Source organism: Felis catus, chromosome A1, assembly GCF_018350175.1.
Source record: "Felis catus isolate Fca126 chromosome A1, F.catus_Fca126_mat1.0, whole genome shotgun sequence".
Classification (NCBI taxonomy): domain Eukaryota; kingdom Metazoa; phylum Chordata; class Mammalia; order Carnivora; family Felidae; genus Felis; species Felis catus.
The window spans coordinates 57029714-57054921 of NC_058368.1; the positions used below are offsets into that span (position 1 = coordinate 57029714).

Here is a 25208-nt window from a genome sequence, read left to right on the forward strand (position 1 = left end):
TACATTTTACTATTATAATAGACACCACACTACAATGATGAGACACGACATGATTTATTCTTTCACATAAAAGAACCCCAAAGGTAAGCAGTTGACCGTTAGCCTAGTAGCTCTGTGCAATCAATGAAGACCGAAGCTGCTTCTGTCTTTCTGCTCTGTCATCCATAGTGAGTGATTTCCTGCAGGTTTACAAGATGGCTGTGCAGCTCCATCTCAAAGTAGTTTCCAGAAAGGAGAGGAGAGGAAGGAGAGAAAAGCAAAGAAAACCCATTACAGAATGCCTGTCCCACATTTGATTGAGGGACTTCAACAGAACCATTCAATGGTTTTACATCTATCTCAGTTGCCAGAATGAAATATGTACTCATACCAACCTGTAAGAGAAACTTGAAAATGTAATTTTTTAATGGGTATATTTCCACCTTGAATAAAATTAGAAATCTTTCATTAAGAAGAAAAAGGAGTATGTAAATAGTGTTGGCAGCTGCTAGTCCCTGACATAATTATGTAATGTTTTATCTTTAATCTAGAGTCATGATTGCCTAAGCTGAAAATGACTTTAGAGAAAACTTGAACTAAAATAATGTTAGAAACGAGGCCATTTGCTTGTTAACTAAGATTTAAGTACTAACTTATATGACAAGCAATGTGCTAAAAACTTTTTGTGTAATATCTTATTTCATGTCCTTACTATGTCTGTGAAGATGGCATAAATGCTTACTACCTGTGATCTTGGTTAAGACGTTTAACATTAAGCCTCAATCTGCACACAGGATCCTGGGGATAGTAAATATGGAATACTCATCAATCTCTATGTGAGTAAGGATTGTGTATTCCTAAAAAACTCCATGTTAAGGATGATGTTTGATGCATGGGAGGTACCCCCCCCCCTTTTTTTGGTGGGGGATTAATGAATCAAAAGTCACACTGCTCTCATGATTTGAAGCAGTTATATCTGACTTCAGAGGCTGGGCTTTGAATCATATTGCATTCCCTTATTTTTTCTTTTTGTCAAAATGTCTTGCTTTGCTTTTTATTCATTGTGTTGGGTTTTTCAATAGTGCTTCTCCCACCCAAGTCGTTTGTTTGAAAACTTCATAGAATTAGAATATTTTTCATTGCAAGCAACAGAAACCTAATTAAAATAAACTTAAAAGAGGAATTTCAGGGATATTGGGGTTTAGCAATCCAAGGATAGGAGCATGCCGGGACCTCAGGAAAAACTGGAAGCAGAGTCAACACTTTCTGATCCATTCATTTCTACCTCTCTTTGCATTTCTATATTCTCTCTCTCTCTCTTGTCTGCATTTTGTCATTTTAAGCTTTGCTTCCCAAAGCAGTGTACATTTTCACCACCCAAACTCTGTATGTTGTAGCTTCAGCAATTATAAAGAAATGGCGTGTCGTGGTTACATTTCCAAGAAGAACTGAGTGGTTGGGTGAGGTGCCTACCTCTGGGGATACATCAAGAGGAAGGGGACAGTGTCAACTTGGCTAGACTCTAATTCCCAGTTTTCAATCAAACGCTAATTTAGCTGTTGCTATACGTTGTATGTGTGATTAAAGTTTGCAATTAGTTGACTTTAAGTAAGGGATATTATTGGGTGGACCTGAGGTAGTTCACTTGCAGGCCATCAGTGATCTCCTCAAGATCTACTCCCATGACCACAATGTGCTTTTAGGCCTAAAGCCAAACTCCATTTCCAGCAGACCCCAAATGATGCAGTATAAACTATAACCCATGAAGCTCATTGTTATACAGTAAATTTTCCAATTTATACTGACAGAAATCTGGAAAATACATGTGTGAACAGATTCTAAGGATATTAGATCATGGTGGAGAGAGCAAACAGTTGGATGAGGTTGAATTTTTTGATATGGATTCACTGAGCAGAGATGCTGGATTCCATATTTTAGCTTGAGGAATTAGAAAATGGCTCCTGGTCCAAAGGACATACCTATCACTGAAACTGAGAAAAATACTTGTGAATAGGGTCTTAAAATCCCTGAAAAGCCCTGTGGTTATTCTTGTGTATAAATCATAAATTACAGTGGGAACTGCTCCCATTTAACGGGTTCCTAAAAACAATGGAGATAACGTAATCTCAGAATTGTACAAGCCAGATGGTGACATTTAATCAAAAAAGATAAGGTGGATATGTTTAATTTAATAGACAGTGGAGTCAAAGCAGTGAGAATATCTGATTCATAGAGAGGTATTGCAATGGTTAGTTGAATATGGTGACCTTAAAAGGAAATAAAAGGAAAGGCTGCTAAATGCTTACTTAAACTACATAAGCAGAAGAGTTTTAGATCAAGTGCACAGAAGTCCATCTTGAATCAGTGAAACACTGAGTCATGGCACCTCAGTCAACTCCCAGACTTGAGCCAGTTACGGACCTAAAACTCTACTTGAGGAAAGACCCTGCGATATTGCCAAAGTGTTTGTTGTTAATCTTTCTCCAAAAGGACTGACCAGAATGACAGTACTGGAGAAAGGGAAATGATACTTTTGGCAATTGCTGGACACTGTCTTTGAACTAAAATTAATTCCTGGCAACACACACTGTGTCCATCATTCAGAATAGGGGCTTACGGAGGTCAGATGATCAATGGAATTTTTAGCTCAGATCCATCTTGGAGTCAGTCCAGTTGTCTACTAAACATGTACTGTGGTTATTTCCTCAGTTCCAAACTGTATAATTGCAATATAGACATACTCAGTAACTGGCAGAATTTCCATCTTGGTTTCCCAAACTATGGAGTGATATCTGTTATGGTGGGAAAGACCAAGTGGAAGCTACTAGAAATGCTTTACCTAGGGAAAAAAAGTAGAGCTCCATTCCATGGAATTGCGGGGACTGCCCTCATCAAGGAGTTGAAGGAAGTGATGTGGAAATTCCTACCATCCCCAATTTACTTATTTGACCAGTGCAGAAAACAGATCTTGGAGAATGACAGTAGGTTATCATAGGCTTAACAAGGTCATAGACCCCAGCTGCACCTGCTGTTCCACATGTGGAAGATTTTATTGCTTGAGCAAATCAGCATATCCCTACAACTTGTATACAGCTATCAATCTGGCAAGTGCTATTTTCTGAATATCTATTAGTGAGGACCACCAAATGTACTGCTTTCAGCTGGTGTAGCAAGCAGTGCCATTACCTTCACTGTCCTTCGCAGGTGTCTCAACTCTCCAGCCCTAAGTCATAATTTACCTCATGGGTTACCTTGATTGCCTTTCTCTTGCACAAGATATTATGCTGGCCCATTCTATTGATATTCTGCTGATTGGTTTATCTATTTTGAGAGACAGTGCAAGTTGGGGGGAATAGAGAGAGAGGGAGAAAGAGGGGGAACCCCAAGCAGGCTCCGCACTGCCATCGCAGAGCCCAACGTGGGACTCCAACTCATGACACTGTGAGATCGTGACCAGAGCCAAAACCAAGAGTATAATGCTTAAATGACGGAACCACCCAGGTGTCCCAGTTTATATTTACATATTAAATAATATATCAAGTATAGTGTGTGTCAGACAGTGAGAAATAAATCTAACAAAAATTCGGGGCCCTCTCATCTTAGGTATATTTTTAAGGGTCCATTGGTGTGGGAATATTGAAATATCCCTGCCAAGGTGAATAAGTAGCTGCTTCTGGCCTTTCCTACCACAATAAAAAAAAAAAAAAAAAAAAAAAAAAAAAAGTGCAAAACCTAACAGGCCTCCATGGAATATGGAAGCATATTCAGGGTTTTTGTTTGTTTCTTTTCTTTTCTTTTTTTCTTTTTCTTTTTTCTTTCTTTTTCTTTTTTTTTTTTTTTTTTGAGAGAGAGCCAGCAAGCAAGGAAGAGGCAGTGAGGGAGAGAGAGAAAATACCAAATAAGCTCCACACTGTCGGTGCAGAGCCCAATGTGAGGCTTGAACCCACAAACTGTGAGATCATGACCTGAGCCGGAACCAAGAGTCAGATGCCTAACCAACTGAGCCACCCAGGTGCCCCTGGAAACATATTCTTAATTTGTCTTATGCTACTTTGAACCATTTGCCAAGTGACCAAAACTGTTCAATATGAGTTAGGCCAAGAATAAGAGAAGGTTGTGCAACAGGTCTGGACTGCCATGCAAACTTCTCTAACACTTGGACCATATAATCCTGTAAATCCAATGATGCTGGAAGTTTAATGCCAGGCATCACTAGGTTAGTTGCAGCATCACCCTGAGATTTTTGGAATGAAGCCTAATAATCCCCTAGAGATAACTACTTTCAATTTGAGAAAGCCCTTTTTACTATGGGCCTTAGTAGAAAGTTCTATGTTTATCCATAATTCTCCAAGTTAGCAGGCAACCTGAGATGCCCCCCATGAAATGGTGATTTCAGCAGATTTTACTAATCAAATGTATGGGATAACTTCTCAGTGCCCAATGAGCATATGAACAAAGTGATCATTGTGGCAGGTATGGAGATTTTGCATAGATGTTGAAACCATGAATCGGGTATTGTCTGAGCCTTCAAGCCATAAATTTGGGCATCCATCGTCCAATGGAAGCAGTATATACAAGATGAGGCTTCTCCAGGCCCCGAAAACATTAAGTATGTTGTGTAAAGAAGTGGCTCAAATTCCCTCTGGTCTTCATCTTCCATTACCTTCACTTTTGAAGTCTACACCAATATTTATTCTCATGGAAAGTTTCCTGTGAATAGGAGACTGAAGAAGAAAAATGGTTCTCTTATGGATGGTTCTGCATGACATCCAAGCATCACCTAACATGGATACTTGTAATACTACATTCTAAACATCCCCAAAAGGACAATAGTGAAAGGAAATCCTTCATGATAGCAGAATTTCTAAGTAATACGCCTGGTTGTTCGTTTTGCCTGTAAAGAGAAATGACCAGAGGCACAAGTCTATAGCAGCTCATTGGCTGTGGTTAATAATTTAGCTAAATGGTCAGGATTTAGAAGGAACATGACTGAGAAAACTGGTGACAAGGAGATTTGGGGAAGAGGCACATGCATAGATTATTATAAATGGTAAAAGGATGTAAAGATACTTGTCTCCTATATGACTGCTCCTGAAATGGTGACCTCAGTAGATTTTTAAAATCAAGTAGGTGGGGTACCTGGGTGGCTCAGTCTGTTTAGCGTTCAACTTTGGCTCAGGTCATGATCTCATGGTTCATGAGTTCAAACCCTGTGTCAGGCTCTGTGCTGACAGCTTAGAGCCTGGACCCTGCCTCGAATTCTGTCTCCATCTCTCTCTGCCCCTCCCCACTTGCTCTCTCTCTCTCTCTCTCTCTCTCTCTTTCTCTCAAAAATAAATAATAATAAAACATTTAAAAAATTAAAAAATAAATAAAATCAAGTGGATAAAAGTACCCATTCTTTGAATATAAGTCAACCTCTTTCCCTAGACCCCTGTCATTGCCCACTGGGCTCATGAGCCGATTGACCATGGTGGCAGGGATGGAGGTTTCACATAGTCTTAATAAGAATTATTAACAGAATTATACTCAAGTCGGGTCTGACTACAACTACTGCTGATTGTCTACTGTGCCAGAAGTAGAGAATAAAACTAGGCACACTAGAATACATCTGGATCCCCAAGTTGATCAGCCAGCTACCTGATGGTAGACTGATTACTCTGGACAGCTTCCATCACAGAAATAGTACTTTATTCGTACTGGAATAGACAGTTACCCTGGATATGATTTACCTGCCCTGAACTCAATACTTCTGTCAAAACTACCACCCATGCACTTTTACCATGCCTTATCCACCTCCAAGATATTCCACACAGCATCGCTTCTATTCAAGACATTCACTGGACAGAAAATAAAGTGTGGCATGGGCCCATGCTCCTGAAAATCACTGGTCTTATCATGTTTGCATCATCCTGAAGTGAATGGTAAAATAGTCTTCTGAAGACTCTGTTATAGTGCCAGATAGGTGGCAATACCTTATAGGACCTATGCAGTGTCCTGCAGGAGTCTGTATATGATCTAAATTAGCATCTATTATATGTTGCAATTTCTTCCACAGCTAGCATTCATTGATGCAGGAATTGAAGAATGGAAATTGGAGTGATTCAATTCTGTATTACACAAACATTTGATGTCCTATTCCCATGACCTTAGGTTTTGTTGGTCTAGAGTCCTTAGTTCCAAAGGAAAAGAAAGAATGTATCCACAAGGAGATGAAACAATAATATCACTGAACTGGAAGATGAGGTTGCCTCCTGGCCACGTTGGGCTCTGTGTGCCTCTGAATTAGCAGGATAAGGTGAGAATTACAATGTTACTGTCTGGGCTGACTGATCCAGATTATCAAGGGGGTAATTGGGTTGTTACTGAATAACAGAAGTGAGGAAGAGTATGTCTGATATACAGAACATTCCCTAGGCTATCTCCTAGTGCTGTCATGTCCTACGATTAAAATCAGGGTTAAAGTACAATTCAGATAGGACTGCTAATGGCCTAGACCCTTGAAGAATGGAACTGGAATTAGAGGATAAAGTAGTTATAAATTCCTGCTACAACTATGTGATCAGTTGCAGAAATGAGGATTGTAATAGTTATGTGTATTTTTCTTAATACAAATATGTTTATATATATGCACATTTATATACATACACCTGCTAGATATATTTTCTTCTTCCTCTTATCCCCCTGTCATGTAAGAGGTATTTATAATAAACTTTATATCACAGTATATAATTTAAAGCATATCAAAGAAGAAAGTGAGCATTACATCAATACTTTGCATTCTCTCCTAGGGAAAGGATTGCCTGTTTTCAGATTTATGCAAGATACCTGAATTATGTTTTGTAGAAATATGACTTTGTTACTGTCTTTTTGAGAGAGAGACAGAGAGAGCATGTGTGCACAAGCAGAGAAGAGGCAGAGGGGGAATCTTCTCCAGAGAGAGAATCTTAAGCAGGCTCCACACTCACTAAGGAGCCTGATGCAGGGCTCAATCCCATGACTCTGGGATCATGACCTGAGCTAAAATCAAGCATTGGACACTCAACTGATTGAGCCACCCAGGCACCCCATGTTGTCTCTATTTGAGGATTAAGTTTGGTTTCAGGTGTGTATGTGTGCTAAGTTTACAAGGCATGGACTGTGGCTGTCCATTTTAGGTTTTAACTTGCTAGGCTATTGCCTTCAGTTACTCATTCAAACATTAATCTAGGTGTTGTGATGGCATTTTGTAAGTATAATTAAATTCCATAGTCAGTTGACTTTAAGTAAGTGAGATTATTCTAATTCATCTGGGTGAGCCTGGTTCAGTCTTGTTGAAAGACCTTAAGAGTAGTACTGAGGCTTTCTTGAAGAGAAATTCCATGGTGGACAGTAGGTTTAGCTTAAGCCCGAGAGTTCCATCGTGCCCTTTCCTATAGCCTGCCCTATGGATTTGGGAATTTGTGCCAGCCCTCACAAGCATATGTGTTACATTTTTGAGCATAATCTCTGAAATTGTATGTCCTACTAGTCTATTTCTCTGATCATACTCTGGCCAAAAGGAGACAAAGTTACATTTCATATAATAGATGCTGCAGTGGGAACCAAGACCTAGAAGGGATCAGGGAGCAATTTGAGAAGTTCTGTGAAGGGGGTTGGGTGGGGGGTTAGAATGAAGGGGGGTTCAAAAGATGAACCTGGTGAATGGTCTGTATGTTTTTATGACTTTTGTGCTGAACCTGCAATCAACATTTATGATGCTTTATATTGTGTAGAAAATGTTACATAGAAGGCCTGAGTTTTTCACTATTTGCATGTATCCATCTGTTTTTTCTCCTACAAGATTCCCAAATAGTCCACATTATTATTTAATTTAGCAGAGTAAGGATACTAGGTGGAGCTTAAAAATCATCCTTTGATTTACCCTTTCACTCATTCTCATAATCACAGAATTTTTAGTTTTTCAACTGATCAGTTAAAATGCAATTGAAATCTCTGTAAATACCTAAGGACATACTCTAGAGAGTTAGGTTATTTAAAGAAAAGATATTTAAGTTGTGCCTATATGTCCTTTTAAATCTACACCACCATCTGTATTTTTTTACACTGGGCATTCCAATAGACATTGTAACCATTCATCCATTACTTTCTAAGGTTTTTATTCTTCATGTATGCCTTTTTTCTTTTTTCTTTACACTTGCAGGAGTAAAATTGTTGCTGAATTATCCATTAATTTTTCTTAGCAATTGTACTTCCTTAAAAAACAACAACAACAATCCTTTGCTAGCTCAAGGCAAAACACAGAGATTGCCATTTTTTTCAAAGCTCCATTACATAATGAATACAGAAAGAAAATTAGGCTTAAAGAAAATTAAAGCAGTATCAAAACAAAGTCTTTGGCAAAAATATTTCTGCAGAAAGTTAATGTGTTCTTCTGAAATGCAAAATGAGTTTGCTATAGTGATGAAGCTCTTCCTCGCAATTAAACATCAACAAAACAATTAGAATGCATTACTTGTGTTTTAAATATATATCTCTAGGAAGATGACTGGGAAAGACAATGAGGTAAGAAAGGAGGCTGACAGGAAGGGGTGAAATCGAAAAGGAAGAGGAAACCTTTAATTCCTTCCACTTTCTGGCTCCTATTTTATAAGATATGGGGGGAAAAAAAGTTCTTGAAATAGTAATATTCAATCTGTGGCAACTCAATGCATAATTCAGTCCATCTCACAATAGACTATCAGATTCACAGGAATCATTTTGAATGTTATCTTCTCAAATAGCAATTTTGCCTTTTGGAAAGCTAATTTCACATAGACTAGGATGCTTTTGCAGGCTGTCAACAATCACAGCAGACAACAAAAGACAAAAAAGAGAGAGTGAGAGGTGGGGGAAGGGAGAGACAAGATAAGAAAGGAAGATAGTTAATTTACAGAGCAGAGGCATTTAGGCCAGTTACTCTGACTTTAATCCATATTTTTTCTCCTTACATACGTTCCATTAACTTGATATACAGTTATGCCTCTCTCATTTGTGGCTTTTAAAAGATTCATGTAAAGCATTTTGAAGTTTATATTTAGATACATAGCAATATTCATACTTTCACATCAATATCTTTCTGGTAAGAGGAACCTAAAAAATATTAGACTTTGAAAAATAAATGACCATGAAACCAGCTATTACTATAGACTTATTTTTATAGAAGAAAATTAGTAGAAAAATGGTTAGAAATCAGGGAACAACAGACAAGTAAGCCAAAAGAAAGGATATGAATAAAGTAAAAGAGAAGTACAGCCTTCTCTTGTGAATTGTAGTAATTCAGTGGCATGGTATGCTCTTACTAAAGTGATTACTGTAAACACTGCAGGAAAATGTCCATGGTAAGGTGAGTGAATCAATCAGTAGACAAATAAACCTCCACTGTAATTATTAAAAAAGTCATATGCAGGTGGGAATGACTCTAAGCAGCCATGAAGAACTTAAAACAACTGTTGTGTTTGAAAGTGGAATGGTGGGCGACATTTCAAAAAGTGTATTTTATTAACACATGGAAACAAAAAGGAAGTTTTAACCCATGTGGGTTTTTCAAATTTTTATTTTCTGAAAAGATAATTGGCACTGGCTTGGGATATTAAGTTTCCAGATCTCTCTCTTCTAGGCTGTACTTCTCTTTTACTTTATTCATATCCTTTCTTTTGGCTTACTTGTCTGTTGTTACTATTTTGATGTTTGATTATATTTATTCTCACACCCTGATCCATTACTTCTCCCAACTCTCATTTTAAAGCATATGTGTCTTTAGGGGTGCCCGGGTGGCTCAGTCAGTTGAGCATCTGACTTTTGATTTTGGCTTAGGTCATGATCCCAGTTAGGATTGAGCTCTGTGTCAGGCCCTGTGCTGAGCGTGGAGCCTGCTTAGGATTCTCTCTCTCTTTCCCTCTCTCTCTGTCTGTGCCCCCAACTCACACACACACTCTCTCTCTCTTTCTCAGAATAAAAATTAAAATAAAGAAAAATGTATATCTTTAGGTCCAGAAAACTGTCAGGGAGGGAAGAAAAAGGACTGAAAGAAGGCTGCTTTGTGCTCTTGAAAGCACAAAATTACATTGAGATGGACCCAGTCCCTTTCCAAAATAAGGTTTTGGTCAAGTAGGGTGAGATAGACCTAAATAACAATCATACACATACTTAGAGTAGAGACGTACGAAGAAAAACTAGGATACAGGGAGTGCATACCACATGCACACACACACAGACACCAGAGGAACGTAGTCTGAGTTTGGATTCAGAGGAATGCATCCACAAATAGCTGATACTTAAGATAACTTATAAAAGATATATAGAAATCATCCCGGATGAAAACAAGGAAGTGACTGTTAAAGGCTAAAAGAAAGTTCTTTTGTGGCAGAGATATAAAAAGAGAAGAAATGAGGTCCCTAGTAGCTTGCAAAGTAGGAGAAACTCCAGTACTGTGATTGTGGTTCAGGGCTTAGGAGTAAAGGAAAGTGTAGCATTCTTAGATGAGACGTTTAGGCATGATTTTTTATACCATGGTAAGAATTTAGGAGATTTCATTTAAAAGCAAGGAAGGCCACTGAAATATTTTATGCAAGAAAACAAGAGATAAAACTTACATTTTGAAAGGATTGTCTGGATGCTTTGTGGAGAATCATCTGGAAGCAAGAAGCAAGAGTGAATGTTCATAACTAGAAAGCTATTGCAGGAAACAAAGCAAGAAATCTTAGTGGCTTAGACCAGCTGCTGCCATGAAGCTAGACAAGTTTTGTACTGAAGAAATATTTTTGAGATAGAATTCACTTGGGTTTGGTGACTGATAAGTTTGGGTCAAGACAGAAATTTGAACATTTAAAGTTTTGGTTAATACGAATCATGGGAGGAGACTGGGATAAGTGGCAAAAATCTAGAAATAATTTTCTTAAAGGCATTCATGAAGAAGGGGGTTATCATTGCGTGTATCCTAGGTACTTCTGCCTACTTCCTTCTGAAAAGATGTCCCCAAACTAACTTAAAGAGTACTATCAAGTGTGGTTTTACTTTCTGTCCTGCATTTGTAGAGACCAACTGTCCCAAAACAGTGGGTGTCTTCACTGCCTCCTCTTGCCATGGGGACGCCTCATAAAAGTCTCCTCATGGGGATGGATGGTCCTTATTTCTGTGGAGACAGAAAGGGAGTAGGGTGCATCAAGCCTCCATTCCCTCTGTTATTCTGTTCCAGTTAGACTTCGTGAGAATAGTATTCTAGAATGAAAAGTTCTGTTTGGAAGGCTCTGGGAAATCTCAAAATGGAGTTAAAACCAAGAAAGTACTAAGATTCAAGTTCCAGTTAACTTGGACTTTGACTTGCACAGCACAGGAGAAACCTCCCAAACTTCAGCTTCAGGATGGTATATGACACCAGGGAGGCTTTCTTCACAGAACAGACTCTCCTGGTTTCATATCCATTCTTACCTGCACTTTCTCCTCCTCATCTTCCAGTTCTGTGACCTCTGTCCCTCCCTCAATCATAGGACCTCTTTTGTGCTTCCATCTATCCCTTCCTTCAGGCTTCAGATTGGGCTTAGGTTTCAGTCCATGTTAAAATCCAGCAAAACTCCCTTTCTAGCTTTTCTCCCTACATGACAAGAAGTCATGACCTGTTATTTCTCTTACTACAACTCCTACTTGGAAGCATAACCTTAAAAATTAGCAATTCTCCTTAGAGAAAATGCATGCTACACCATTCTAAATAAAGAATTGTTTTCCCAATTAACATTACCTAGGCTTCTTCCTTTTAAAATTTATTTACTGTCATTTAGTGTTGAGGAGGATTGTGTTGTTTTCTGTCACTTTGGAGTATAAAGACACAAATAATTGAAAACATTTAATGACTGCTTTTTGTTCTTGGGGTCCCATCACTTTATGTGTTTATATTTACATTTTATTTGAAGATTTCCTTAGAAATAAAGAAGACTAGCAAATATTTAATCAGCTGAGTTCTTGACAGTCTTGGATACTATATCAAATATTGTGAAGAATAAAATGTTTTCATTGAATGGAAAATCCTGCTAGACTGACCTGGAGTTATCTGGTGCCATGGTGGGCTAGATGGTAGACTGGAGGGCACTGAGAGTTAATGAGAGATGAGGAGATGGAAACAGGAATTGTAGTCAGCACATATCATATGTGACTATGAAGAAGAGGAAAGAACAGTTATTGAATCATAAAATCTCAACTTTTAATTTTAAGGTAGAAGTCACTAGATAATATAAGAAACATATGAATAAAATTCAAAGGGGTAAATAAGGACCCACAAACAGAAGATATAAGACCAGAAAAACTAGAACTAAAAGGGTTCAGAGAGAGGCTGACATTTATAGCAAAAATGAAGACTGCCTTTATTAGAGGAGGAACACAGTCTTGACCAAAGCACGTATGAAATTACAGATGGTAGGTCTGCAGAAGTAGGTTTGGATCATTGTGCCAGGAATTGGAATTTTTTTGTTTTATGAACTTTTTTAGTGAAAGATGATACAATGTAGATGCTCAGAATGCATAAAATGTTACTTTATTAAATTTTTTTAATGTTTATTTATTTTTGAGGGGTGGGGAGGGGCAGAGAGAGAGGGAGATACAGAATCCAAAGCAGGCTTCAGGCTCTGAGTATTAGCAGAGTCTGATGCAGGGCTCGAGCTCACCAATAGCAAGATCATGACCTAAGCCAAAGTTGGACAATTAACCCAATGAGCCACCCAGATACCCCTAAAATTTTTAAATGTTGTTACAGATATGTTCAAGAAAACTGATTAGAAAATATATTAGAACATTACAATGAACTGTTTATGCCCATCACCCCAAATTCATAAATTGAAACTTGATGCCCAATGTGGTGGGTTTAGGAGGTGGGGCTTATGGAAAGCAATTAGGTCATGAAAGCAAGGCCCTCATGAATGAAATTAGTGCCTTTCTAGAAGAGACTCTAGAAGACTTTTTTGCTCCTTCTGCCATGTGAGCTTATGGTGAAAATATAGCTATCTATGAAGAAACTGGCTCTCAGCAGACATTGAACCTGCAGGTGCCATGATATTGGACTTCCCAGCCTCCAGAACTGTAAGAAATATACATTTGCTATTTTTAAGCTATCTAGCTTATAACATTTTTTGTTATAGCAGACCAAACAGACTGATAGATATGAAGGGATTACTGAAAGCCAAGTTGAAAGTGATGACCCCAAATTTTCAGGTTTAATAGGGCATCTGCCTATTTGTGTGAGAGTCTACAGCAGCCCACAACTACTAGAAGAGAGCAAAGTATATTAACTGTTAATGCTACCGCAGGAGTGAGTTTGAGTTGTGCCAACAACTAAAGACACATTTTTCTTTAATACATTTTCCCATATTCTAACACATTTATATTATACAATATACTAATATTACATATTATGACCTTATAAAACAAGGCAAAATCTGCTGGTCAAACATCTGAGACTTAACACTGATAGCATCCTTTTTGCCACCTTTTCATGACTAAGTGTCTACCTTTATGATTTCTCAGCATATGCTTTGCATACTTTTATTATAGGACTCACCATAACATTATGATCTTTTTTTGTTTGCTTCACTTCCTATTAAACAGTACATTTCTTAATGTCAAGAACCTCTTCTTCCTATTTCTTAATCTTAGTAAGTTTTCAAGAAATGCTTGGTCAACAGAAATGAATGAATCTGTGCTCTACAACTGAAATACCTAAATAAAAAATTCTTAAACAATGATATCCTTGTTTCTATATTTAAAACTTACTTATTGCCAAATTTTGACTAAAAATAGTTTAATGTAGTGTTTTTATTATGAAATCACAATGCAGATGGACATATATTCCGGCGATGAAAAATTTATTCTCTTCTATTTTTTTATTCCTAAAATTAAGTATAAGCTATTATAAATAATGTAGCAGTTGCTACCATATGATCAGCATCATCAACAATGTAATACCATTATAATAAATATAAAGTAGTGTTTACACATATATATGAATTTACTTTAACCTGGTTATGAAAATGCAAAATACTTTGTCCTAACTCTGACAAGAAGTATATATTTCTATTTTGGGTGTAAATTGTATTGTTTCTAGCAAAGCTCTGTCTACTGACTATAACTACGTGTAAATAATATTGACTGATTCACATTCTCTAAAGTTAGTATAGAAGCTCTCTGTATTTTTTCAGACATTAAGGTTCTTTCTGTTTTAAGCCTATGGATGGCACTGATGACTGGGGAATACTGATAAACAGATTCATTTGTTGGAAGGCAGAGGAGATAATGAAGTGAAACAGTCCTCACATTCAGGTGAATTTTAATACAATATGCATTTACCTCTGGCACTGAGCCCCAATGTGCTTTTACCCTTCCTGCTTCTGTTTTTAAAGCTTTCTATCCAAAAATATTCCTTTAAAGGCAGAGCATTTATTCTATATTTTGAGGAGAATAACCCTTCCTATATATTCTACCTGTTTATATTCCTCACATTCAGGTGAATTTTAATACAATATGCATTTACCTCTGGCACTGAGCCCCAATGTGCTTTTACCCTTCCTGCTTCTGTTTTTAAAGCTTTCTATCCAAAAATATTCCTTTAAAGGCAGAGCATTTATTCTATATTTTGAGGAGAATAACCCTTCCTATATATTCTACCTGTTTTAGGGGGTCTTCTAAAATAGAACAATTTTGCCTGCTAGTGATCTATAAGGATCATTTCTCAGAAAAATAATTTTAGGCAGTCAGAAAATGGAAGTTGTGCAATCCTTCCCTTAAGCAGACTTCAGAGCTTTACCATTAACAGAAGAAAGGAAAATGCAGCTGCAACCCTCCAGCTAACTGTCACTGTGTTTTAATGTCGTGATCTGGAAGTTCAGTAGGGTCATCTGAGAATGGTTCTTGGGCTAATCCTAAGAAATGGCTTAGGGGCGCTGCTGTGGCTGATAGGATATATTCTATCTGCCAGAGGTTTTGGGGCTGCTTAAAGATGTTAGATAAGAGTATTTTCAGAATGCTGATTACAAGTAATTTTAATAATTAGAGAATGGAGAGGTGTTTGTGGTAGTCTGTGGGACCTTTAATCATCTTCTCTGAGTATAAACACATGTATATCCAAAAATAGGATTATACATTGAGGGATTTAAATATATATATATACATATATATTATGATCTGCAATATTTTCATTTCTTGCCCATTTTCCTAAAGAGATGCATCTTTTGCTTTCTTATTTTTGTCCTCAATCCACACAACCTTACTATTACCTATAATATTACAAAATAAAGTGTGTGAGGAAAAATCTATTTCAACTTATTTTCAGCTAAGTCAAGCTTTGAAAATAAATTTCAGAATATCTGAGAGTATATCAAATTCTTGAGTATATTAATCAGTTGTCAGATTTAGCAAGCTTTATAAATTCACTTTTTTTTTTTTACTTGAAACTACAAAAGATGTTACAGGTGATTTTAGTTCTAAAATGGTAAAGTAAGGAGACCGGGCTGGGTTGTCGCTGCCACTGCTGCTATGGTGCCAGTGCCTTGAGTCTCATCAAGTCCCATGACAGCCCAGTCAATTTGGGAGGGGACTGGATCCAGCTTCATTCAACATTACTACCAGTGATTTGGTAACGATAGAACACAACTAGGTGCAATTTATATTGACGCATCATGCCTTACACGGGAAGGACAGCAGTTCCGAGGGAAAGTTGCCCTTGTCGGAAAGGTGTTTAGCGTTCTGTCCCAGAAAATCCAGCACAGCATCACGGTGCAGGACCATCAGCCACACCAGATAGCTGCAGAATTAACTTGGCTGTGAGCCAGCTCAAGGCTGTTGAAGACCCTATCATGAGGTTCCACCAGACGTTTTTATTAAAGACCATCAAGAGTTCTTGGGTTTGCACCAATGACACGTTCAGGCTTGCCCTGCACAACTTGGGCTCACCCACTCCCAGCCAGGCACTCATGCTGTTTCCTCCTCCCTCCTCTTCCCAATGTTATTCACACTCCTCCAGATGCTCCAAATATCAGACACAAATGAGCAGGGCCCCTTGGGAGCAGTGCAGTCCAAGGTATTGTGCATGATGTTTCAACTTGTTGCATCTGTCAGAGATTTATATTGTACCAGCACATGCCTTGGAAAAATTTAAGTAATGCAAAAGGTTGTTTGTTTTGTTTTGTTTTGTTTTGATCTATTTACAAGTTGCTTGGGCAACCCAAAGAAATGAAGGAGAAAACAGTTGCCTCAGGGCCCAGATATTGATTTATTCAGATGTGTCAATGCCTCATTATCCAATCAAACCACAAAATTTTCTTAACATTAAAAAAAAAATAAAATGGTAAAGAATAGTGACCTGTAACAAAATTTTAAATATAAGATGATGTGTACATTTAGTCAAAAGACTTCCTACTACCTAATTGGCAATGGGGGATTAGCATATGAGTTTATTGTTACTGTTTTCTTTTGTGATTTTGCTCAGATTTTAACATACTTTACTAAAGAAAGAAAAAAAAACCATAAATATTTTGTAAAAGATTTTTTCTCAGAGATTTAGATACTCGGGCCCCTGGGTGGCTCAGTTAAGCATGCGACTTCTCCTCAGGTCATGTGTTCTCATGGCTCCTGGGTTGGAGGTGGCATGGGGCTCTGTGTTGACAGTGTGGAGCCTTCTTGGGACTCTCTGCCCCTCCCTCACTTGCACTTTCTCTCTCAAAATAAGTAAAAGCTATAATAATAATAATAATAATAATGATAAATAAATAAAGATTTAGATCCTAAAACATTTACCATGAACCATATTTGAACAAACCAAAATAATCTTATGAAAGAATGGAAGAATGTTTTTTCCAACATCTTTATTTAAAGCCAGGTGCTTGTTCAAATAGTAGCTGCTCCTACTGAAAATAGTTTATTATGAAACAAAAACATACTTTAAAATTATTATGAATGTAACTCTTCTAAAAGAAGAGACCTGGGTCGCTCAATCGGTTAAGTGTCTGACTTCTGCTCAGGTCATGATCTCATGGTTTGTGAGTTCGAGCCCCTCATCGGGCTCTGTGCTGACAGCTCAGAGCCTGGAGCCTGCTTCAGATTCTGTGTGTCCCATTCTCTCTGCCCCTCCTCTGCTCATTCTCGCTCTCTCTCTCTCTCTCTCTCTCTCTCAAAAATAAACACTAAAAACTTAAAAATAAAAGAATAAGAGTACGGAAAATAAGTTATTTAAAAAACTCACAATATATTAGAACTCATGAATTTGACAAAAATTATATGTAATTCTTACAAGAATCCTTCAAATATTATATTTTTAGAAGAGTAGGCAGAAAAAAATATAGTTAAATTATTTGCCCATTATCAAACAGATGAAGGATGTGGAGGGCCTGAGATTTCAACCTCCAAATGTTGAAATTCTGAGTCAATTCCACCATAAACACATTTTTTCTTGGCCCAAATGGGAACTTTTCTGATTAATTCAGAAATAACACTTTCCAATCAATTAATTTGTGATATAATTTTGTAGAAAACATATAAAAGTACAGTAGGATAATGTCCCCTGTAATCCTAAAATTGCTGTTTTAATGTATTTCCTTATAATCTGTATTCTATGTGGTGTGTTTTGTGTGCATGCGTGAATGTGTCTCCATACATATATGAATAGGTAACAACCTCTATATAGTTGAAAATGTATGTTCTTTTTGTGAAAATATATGTTCTTTTTTGTGATATCCTTGAATTATGTTCAAAGTTTAAAAGAAATTTTCAGTGATAGATACTCTGAATTCTCTATAAAGAAAGCTGTTCTTAAGCCTGAACTTTTGTCATTTGAGTTTGGTTGAAAGTGAAGGACAATAGTACATCTATCATCAAGTAGGAAATCAATTCTCTACTTGAATCATTTTCCTACTTGTTCTTCAGTAAACTGGTTATTATTTATTCCTTTATCCATTTCACCTATTATATAATCATCAGCTTTTTACAAAAAGAACATTTTCCAAACTTTACTAATAATTGCTTTTTAATAACTACACAGGCCCCTCTTCTGAGCACAGTTGGTCATTGGCTTTATCAGAATGATATCTTATATAATAGCTGGTGAACTTGTCTAAAATGAGTTAATATCTCATTTTCCTTCACATGACAAAACTAAGTATAGCTATATTGCAAAAAAACCTCTCTGCTCAGACAGAGTATTAATATGAAGAATCAGTATTCTGCATTAAGTACTTACGCTTCAAGGTAAAATTTGAACGTTGCTTGCGAACTTTTCCTATGTGCTCTGTGCATTTAAAAGTTATTCTGCATGCAAATATCAAGCATAAATAGACAAGACCAAGTAAATTGTACATTACAACTAAATGTTCTGTAATCTCCATATAGTAAAACTGGAAAGGTCAGAATATCATTTAATGTTTTACAGTTTATATAAAAATAAACTGAATCTTAGCTTCCCACTTGGCCTTGACAGGTAATATGGTGAAAATAAAAGCTTCTAGACTCCTTCTCTTTAAGTCACACTGTAATCTGACATCACCTTCAGTTTCTAATTTACCTTTCAGTTTGCTAACCACTTTCAGAACTACTGGTACATAAAGCTCTTAGTCATACTCTGCCTCTATTATTATCAAACCTGATCTGCATCTCTATTCACTCACCAAAGAAAATCTGTCTTACATATAATAGCAAGGCAGTTAATGAAATAATTGGTTTAAAATGTTGTACTCTAATAGTGTACATTGTAAAGATTTTTGCAGGCACGATAGCTTTTGGAATATCATTTTGGGTGTCATTTTTGAAGTGCACTGTTATTTAGAATGAATTGCATGACAAATTTAATGCATTTGGTATTTTTCCATGACATTAGTACTATACATACCTTTTCCTCCCTATTTTTTGGTATTGAAAATTCTTCTTCCTCTCTTCTTAAGTAGAGCAGCAGTCTGACACTGTGAAAAGATTCTGAGTGTTGAATCAGGACAGAGCTGGCTGATGAGAGGCAGCCCATGTCTTATAGCCTCAGTCTCTCACTTCTGAGCAGTTTCTAACACCCATTAAAAGTGCTCACTAGAGGGGCGCCTGGGTGGCGCAGTCGGTTAAGCCTCCGACTTCAGCCAGGTCACGACCTCGCGGTCCGTGAGTTCGAGCAGTGAGTTCGAGCCCCGCGTCAGGCTCTGGGCTGATGGCTCAGAGCCTGGAACCTGTTTCCGATTCTGTGTCTCCCTCTCTCTCTGCCCCTCCCCCGTTCATGCTCTGTCTCTCTCTGTCCCAAAAATAAATAAACATTGAAAAAAATTTTTAAAAAAAGTGCTCACTAGAACATCAAATACATTTATGTAAACTTTTTCCATGCAGCATGTTTTGTTTAATTTAATCTTACTATATGTAGTATTCTATTTCTCTCCATATCCTATACCCGGGGGGTGGGGGTGGGGAGGTAATTTGTATTATACTTGTGTATCAAGGTGGCAGCTTGAGAGATTTTGCAATTAGGAAAACTTTGGCATACAATTTTAAGAACTACTAGTGGAGAAAGAAAGGACACTGGAGTCAAGTCTTAATGCTACCAGTTAGTGGTTGTATGTCCTCTGGTAGGTCACTTAACCTTCTAAATTTCAGTTTATTCAGTGTATAAAATAGACATTTTTATAATGCATAATTTATTTAGGTGGATTAAAGTTTGCATAGTCGAAGGGTGTAGTGTTTCTGGGGTGTTAACCAGGCACAGTACACATACAAAAATTATTACTTACCCTTCCTCTCAATTTTGAGGAAACCTAAAATAAGCCAATGTCAGAATTGTCTGCTTAGTATATGCAGATGTATGTGTCTTTATGCAGCTAAAGAGATGCTAGAAACATAGTGGATGCTTAAAAAAATGTTATGCTTATTGGTTACACGACTGATAAGTAATTGGTACATACCTGGATAGTGACTAAATGTGGGAATTGACGTAGTCCAGCAAGGAAGGAAGCAGCATTTTATGACATACATTGTTTAGAATTGTTGATATACGATGATGGTAAAACGTACACCCATTTTTATTCTATTTCATTACTGTTTCAAAATTTTCCATGGAGGATATAACCCCCTCCCCTTATTGCATTGCCTTTTTGATACACTGTTGATGGAACTGGTTGGTTTTGGCTGTTGTCTAATCAGTGTTGTTCACTTCCCAGGTCTCCCCAGTTAGTGCTTATTTCTGATATTGATGTGAATGCTGCTCTGAGGTCAAATATTGTTAATATCATTTGTGGGTACTAAAAAACCAGATATGAAAAGAATTGTAGGGACACTGAGAAATTCAGTTGATTCCCATTCATCCTAAAAAATCTTTTAAGATGCTATATTTCTGATGAGATTGAATGTAATTTTAACTGCATTTATAACTATAAGTAAGAATCACAGGATTAAAAGAGTGTTATCAAAGGGGCCTTGATTTTTTTCAAACACAAAGAATAATCCTTACCATGTTTCAACTTTTACCGACATCCAGACTATTAAATGTACTTAAAGGAGAAGATAAAAATGACTTTGATATGCTAGCACAGACCTTTCTTTCTTTCAGTTACTTCAAAGTTGCTGTCTTCCATTTCTACTCCAGAATTCTCAAAGGAATAACCTTGACTCTCTTTGTCTACTTCTGCACCTCCCATTCACTATTCAACCCACTGCAGTCTGGCTTCTGTTCTCAGCACTTAGCTAAAACTGCTATTATTTGGAAGGTCACCAAGGAGTTCCTAATTCCCATATCTAATGAATGTTACTTCATTTGATATTATTGAAACACTATTCCATTTATTTCTATGTTTGCTCTTTCTTATTTTTACTATCTTCTTATGAGCATATTTATATCTTTTGTACATTCTATATATTTGTGTTTTACAGAGTTTCCTAGATCTGTTGCTCTTCTCACTTCACAAACTTTCTTATTATTTCCTTCCACCAACTTGCTTATTCTTGTGGCATCAATGACCTTGTATGTGTTGATTCCCAAACCTATTATTTTAATATCAGAACTTGAAGTTAAGATTTATGTATATAATCATGTTTGCTTTTCCTCACCTCTCCATCTAGAGATCGTACAGGTATGAACAAACTCCAAAATTGAATAAGTTCTGTCTATATGTAAATAATTCTGTATTTTCTAAGTTTGTACTATTATCCATCTATTTTCCAATCCTAAGAAACTATTGATATTTTTAATTATCTTTCACTTATATTTAATGAATAGTCTGTATTCCTAAGTTGCTTAATTTTCATTTCTATTTCAGCTTCTCAAGGTCAAGCCTTTTCTGTCTGTAATTAGGTATAATTATTATAGAAATAGCCTATCCCACTATACCCATTCTCCAGAGAGTCAACATCAAGTACTATAATGCAAATATTATCATGTCACTTGATAGTAAGTGTCCAAGCATGTTTTTATAGGCTGTCTAAAAATATAAAGTCACAATATCACATTTCTATTTTCCCATTTTGCCTATTGTGGAAAATATTATTTTCTTCTTGGTACAGTGTCCACTCCATTGGCAAGTTAAAAAGATGAAAAAACTGGGGCGCCTGGGTGGCGCAGTCGGTTAAGCGTCCGACTTCAGCCAGGTCACCATCTCGCGGTCCGTGAGTTTGAGCCCCGCGTCGGGCTCTGGGCTGATGGCTCGGAGCCTGGAGCCTGTTTCCGATTCTGTGTCTCCCTCTCTCTCTGCCCTTCCCCCGTTCATGCTCTGTCTCTCTCTGTCCCAAAAATAAATACACGTTGAAAAAAACATTAAAAAAAAAAAAAGATGGACTTACTGAGTCCAAGGAGTCAGTGGCTTCATTTGGTCCAATGGGTAAAACTTGAAGGTATGATCTTCCAGCAATCAGAATCAATTCTCTGCTTCCATTGCTGCTTTTACTAGTATGCAATATTATTCCTGCAAACAGGCAATTTCTGTATGGTGTTCTCCCTTATGTGTTCATGTAACAATGGACATTGCTGCTAGAGTTTCAATATTTGTTTCTTAGAGGAAAAAAATTTCTCTCTCCAGGGTTATTTTAAACCATAATACATATACCATAATATATACCAACATAATTCTTGATTCCCAGTGAAATACCATTTGATCACACACATACACACACACACACACACACACACACCTCTCCCAAGTGCATGTCCACATGGTTAAGTTACCTTATTTGAGATTAATTCTGGCCCAAGACTTGATTTGGCAAAACCCAGATATCTTCCATGGCAATCAAGGCCCAGGTACTAATGCATTCCATGATGATGATCTCTTAACTCAAGAGAACCTTGTTATACTAACCTGCCAATGTCTTTTCTCTGAACTCAAATATCAATGTTAGATATTCCAACAACACTGATCTTCTCAAAGTAAGAATTAAGAAACTTGATTCTCTTTTTCCTCAGAAAGTAAGATCATTATTGCTCTTTGTTTCAAGTAATTTACTCTTCCTGTTTAATACTATGTATTTTCCACATTAATAGATACCAGGCAAAATCAAATATAATTCACAATAGTTGTGTATATTCCATATGTAACTATGCCATCCTTATTAACAAATTTCCTTATATAGGTTATTTACTGTGAAATGTTTTATTAATATTTTTGTAAACATATTTGTAAATCTTCATTTGTTCTGTGAATATTTCATTAGAATAAATTCCCTTTGCTGGAATTACTGAAAGAATATTTTTTGGGTTTTTATAAAAGTAGTCAATTATTTTATATAAGATAAATTTATATTCATTTCAACAGTGTGTTAGAATGTCCACCCTTCATATGTTTAACAAGATTGCTTTAACATTTTTAATGGCAAAATAATCTCACATTTTAATTTCATAGATTACTTGTAATTAAGACCTTGTGCTCTTTTCCCACATATCTTTATGTGATATTTAGAAGGTCCCATTGGATATTGCAAATGAGCCAACATAGCAATTTAGCAAATTCCATGTTCCCTAATCTGGTCCCTGTGGTAATTTATTATTGAGACTTCTGATGTCCAAATGACACCACTGCTTTCGTTATGTGGCCAAGGAGTGATTTCTCTAACTGCTCATCTTAAAGATGCTTGTGTATGCTAAGATTTTTATTTGTTTCCTGCCACATTTAAAGCTCCATGTTATGTTCTACACAAATGTGAGGAAATTGGTTCTACTTCCTTCTAAATGTAATTGTGCTGTATTATATACTATTGTCATTCTGTCCACCTCTGAGATATTTTCCTCATAAAAGTCCCTTGCGTTCTGATTCCACTGTGTCTGGATGAGCACTTTATCTGTTCATTAACACAGTGACCCCCAGCCACTCTCTTTTGAGGCCACTCGGAAATGTCCAAACCATCCAAATTCTAGCCATATCAGCCTGTAAACACTCTCTATTATGCATGGGACTTCCCCTCCCCTCCCCCACCATGGGGCATTTGTGGCTCCTATAACATACCATGAGGCCAATTCCCTAAATATACCAGAAATCAGATACTTTGTGGAATCCTTCAACTAGAAACAGTAAAGCCATCAACTCTCTATATTCATGGTGAAATTTTGTGATTCAAGGGTTTATTCACATAGGTCCATTATGCTCATGGTCTGCCTGAATTTATATGGAACATTTTGTTTGAATTGCATCTTTTCCTGTAGCTTTTACAGAAGCTGTGAGAACTCTGTGACTCAGAATTATGTTTAATAATCAAACTGCACAGAGGCAGGCTTTAGTAGGACTCCTACTTTTCTGCTTACAAGATGACAGAAGCCATGTGAGGAGAGAAATATTACCTATGCCTGGAGGCTTATAGCAAAATCTTAGCCTTGTTATTATTATTTTTTTAAAGTCCTGGTTCTTGTATACAGTGATGAATTAAGATAAAATGATTTGTGTTTTTCCACTTAAAAAAATTGCTGAGGGCAAAGTCTTCTCTCTTTAATACTACTCAACAACTCTTAATTGAAAAGTTTTACCTCCTTTGAAAACAGTAGGGAAATAACTTTGATTGACCTTTCTGATGAGGACATTATTGAAAATTCCTATCATCTGATGTTCTTTTTTTCCCCACCTACTTCTCACTGACCTTTATTGAATAATTCTGAATTAGATTTAAATTTCCTTTGGTCTTTGTGATATTTACTATTGAAATACCATTTGCTTTGTGGATCATTTTTAAGAGGTTCCCTTATGCACATAGCATTACTATAAATGAAGCACAGATACTTTATGAAGTCTTTCTTCTCTGCTCTTTTTATCCTCTCAGCCACCATTTCCTTTCCACATATACTCTAATTCTGAAACATACTGACTTGTATTATAAACAATGAATATCTTAATGTTTTAGTAAAAGTAATGATCTAATTATTTTAATAGAGGACTATAAGATGACCTAATGCTCATAAGGCCAATCTAATGAGCAAAAGTTTACATGGATTTTTTTTCCTACAAATAGAATTAGTTTTTAGTGCAATGCAATGTAACAAAGACATTTTGAACACATAATGTCTGCAAGTCCTTGTGCTAGGTATAGGAGAAAGAAAAAAGTATCTGTGATATTTCTACACTCAGAAAGTTAGAGATTAGTGCATTAGTATGTTAGGATATATAGTCTAGGTGGCTATAGAATCATATATGTTTTTCATAACAATGAGGTAGGTGGGTAGGCCAGTGTAGGCTGGCAGTTTTGAACCACTAGATCATCCAGGGCGTATGGCTCTTACCTCTGTGCCTCATCTCCCTCAACTAGCTCTATTATCTGCATCGTCAAACTTGGTTGACCAGTGCTAAGTCCAAGTCCTGTCTCATGGGAAGGAGAAACAATTTAAAGGAGACCCAAGCATAATTTTTTAAGTGAAAGACTTATCCTTAAAACAGTTGGCAAGGATGTTGTTACAAAACTACCTCTAGCTACAAAAGGGAAAGGAAGTGACTCTGTGCACCCATTTACTAAATTAAACTAAGAGACAATACTAGTAATGAAAAAAATAATATTAGAAACTGGAGAACTATTAGCAGTACAAACGTGCTTTTATAGAAATAAATAAAATATTAACATAACTGAAGTACTATAATAGAGAAGTGTGAATACAGGAGCATGAGCTACTACTTTTGGAGTTGGGTAGTTGGGAATATTTCATGCATCCTTTTTGAACTGGTTCTTAATATTTGACTTTACCTTCACTATATGTAGATTGAGGGAAAGGACTTTCAAATAGCGGCATCAATATGGTCAAAAGTAGG

At 36.7% G+C, this 25208-nt stretch overlaps 2 long non-coding RNA genes and 1 pseudogene across 3 annotated transcripts in view; 2 read left to right on the top strand and 1 right to left on the bottom strand.

Annotated features, from left to right (window-relative positions):
- LOC123384610 overlaps positions 1-25208 on the top strand; it is a 111315-nt gene that overhangs the window by 58908 nt on the left and 27199 nt on the right. The gene's annotated exons all lie outside the window — the stretch shown is intronic.
- LOC111560115 lies at positions 39-22481 on the bottom strand. 2 transcript variants are annotated; one of them, XR_002741682.2, is made up of 5 exons: positions 21772-22481; positions 18857-18926; positions 12034-12145; positions 10593-10631; positions 39-212 (listed from the first exon to the last, which is right to left on the bottom strand). It is a non-coding gene; the product is annotated as an uncharacterized LOC111560115 (long non-coding RNA). The 2 variants fall into 2 exon arrangements; XR_002741681.2 differs by lacking the exon at positions 21772-22481 and having other exon boundaries at positions 18857-19097.
- LOC109498782 lies at positions 12732-16409 on the top strand (annotated as a pseudogene).